Source organism: Mus caroli, chromosome 14 (genome assembly GCF_900094665.2).
Source record: "Mus caroli chromosome 14, CAROLI_EIJ_v1.1, whole genome shotgun sequence".
In the NCBI taxonomy this organism is placed as follows: Eukaryota; Metazoa; Chordata; class Mammalia; order Rodentia; family Muridae; genus Mus; species Mus caroli.
The window spans coordinates 17753220-17755742 of record NC_034583.1 but is presented as its reverse complement, the minus strand read 5'-3'; positions in this window follow the sequence as shown (position 1 = coordinate 17755742).

The window sequence follows — 2523 nt, the reverse complement described above, 5'->3', positions numbered from 1 at the left end:
TCTAGTCAGACACACAGAAAGGAAGACATAAAGGGGGAAAGAAAACTGACTAGGAGGAGTAATCGGGGAATACTATCAAATACTTTATATACACTATGAAATGTAATAAGACCCATTATTATATATAATTAATGTTCACTGAGACTTACTGTTACTTCCATCTCTGCTGTCTTGGCACAATGATGGTACTCTCAAAGACTAGAGAATGCCCATACCAAAGGTGTGCATGCTGAAAGTAATAACAGAAATAAATGCACAATGCTATATACTATGTATGAGCTAAACATGGGAAGTATATGCATATGATACAGGTACACAAATGCATGCACACATGCACACACATGCACACGCACGCACACAAACACTCATTATGATACCAGCTACTATGCAGTGATAGTGGGGATGTTCTGAGCACTGCCAGCATGCACTGCCCAGTGTTCCTGGTTAATTAGTCCTTGTCCTGTGACAAAAGCGTAAGGTTCCCCTCTCATGGCTCAGGGACTAAGTTAAGGCAAGGAGCAGAGGCAGGCACGGGAACACCAGTGTGTTTAAGTTGAAGTGTTAACTGTGAGCCTGGTTGAGAGTGTGAGTGGGTGGCAACAATGTTTCCGTTTTGTCCTGACCTGTCCTTTGCAAGTCATCTGTGATGTAAACATGTTACTTGTGTTAGGAAAGCAAACATACACACTTTAAAATTTCCTCTAATCTCTGTGCTGATGGAGCAGAGACGTGACTTCCCCAGCAACCACCTTGCTCCTTGAACTGCAGTGTAAACAAAGCCTGCTAGAAGCTGAGAGATGCCACTCTCTGGGGTTTGCAATTACAAATATTGTTACAGCACCTAGGTCACATTTTGCCACTTCCATCCATTTCAAAATTAATTTTAATTGCATAAATAAATGTAACTTTGGACACTTGCCTCTTATAAAACATTGTAATAAAGCAAACCAGTCCTCCTACCTAGTGGTCACTGTGCAGTGGTTGGAATGAGTGCTTTTAGATCCCAGCTGCTTTATTAGTTTACATGCATTTGTGTGCAGTTGAGTTTATGTAAGCTCACCACATTCTTGTTGGTGTCCCCAGAGGCCAGACAGAAGAGAATATTGGATGTCCTGGAACTGGAGTCAGAAGCAATTATGAGCCACCCAATGTTGGTGCTGAGAATCAAACCTGGTCCTCAAATGTTTTTAACTACTGTCCAGCTAGTGACTAGTGACCTCCAATTTCTTAAACTGGGTTTAGACCTTGTATGGGGTCTGTCTGGGAATATAGAGTTGAGAAAAAACTAAGAGGCAATAAAGGCTTCTGCATACTCAGTGACCGAACTCTAATTCAGAAGCAAGCACGAAATGGATCCATAGTAGATTGCTGATACCTGTGGACCTGGGATATAGCAACCTCAAAGGAAACAAAATCCCTGGCAGGCAAAGCTGCAGGCACAAACTCTCAACCACAAGCACCAAGCACAGGATGCGCCCGAAGTGGTGTGCATTCTTTAAAGTCTCAAAGCCCACCTCAGTAAGATAGTTCCTCCTACAAGTCTACACCTTCTGAACCTCTCCCAAGCAATGTTTCCGTTTTGTGCCACCTGCTGCTATGCCCAGAAACCTGCTGTCACATTTCTCTGTTGTGATGGACTCTTATCCCACTGGAACCATAAGCCCAAATAAACTCTTCCTTCAGTAAGGTGCCTTGGTCATGGTGTTTTATTACAGCAGCAAAAGAATAACTAATACAAAGGCCTTGGCGGGAAGGGGTTCTCTTGGTCAGCAGCCGAAGTCCTGGAAGCTAGCTCCGGTCACCTCTCTGGTCTCTTAGAAAGGCAGTGACGAACTGTTCAAACATCTGATCCCAAGGGCGACATTCTTGCTTAAACCACTACAGCTTTCAAGGTTCCAGGCTTCTGTTGCCAAGGGAAATTCTGTCTTTTGGCAGTTTCCAACCTCCAGACATCAAGACCACCTATCGTGTCAGTTATCTATTGCTCCAGAAGTGTGTAAGAGTTGTGGTACTTCTTAGAGATACAGGTTTGCTCTGCAACAGATGGCACTTGGTTGACACCCTGAGGTCTTCAAGAGCTTTGAGCTATAACCAGAGCTGTGTCAGTTCTCAGGTAGCATTCTGCTGCTACCAAGAGTTCAAACCTGCTTTAACCAAATCCCACATGGTAAGGTTTTTTTTGTTTTTTATTTTATTTTGCTGTTGTTTTATAATCTTCTTTAAAACTGTTAATTCTAATTTGACAAGAAAGTACCTCCCATTTGAATTCTTTCCTGTTTATTCACTCCATTCTTGAAGGAGGAGGAGAAACAGGAGAAGAAGGAGCAGGAGGAGCAGGAGGAGGAGGAGGAGGAGGAGGAGCAGGAGGAGCAGGAGGAGGAGGAGCAGGAGGAGCAGGAGGAGCAGGAGGAGCAGCAGGAGGAGGAGCAGGAGCAGGAGGAGCAGGAGGAGCAGGAGGAGCAGGAGGAGCAGGAGGAGCAGGAGGAGCAGGAGGAGGAGCAGGAGGAGCAGGAGGAGCAGGAG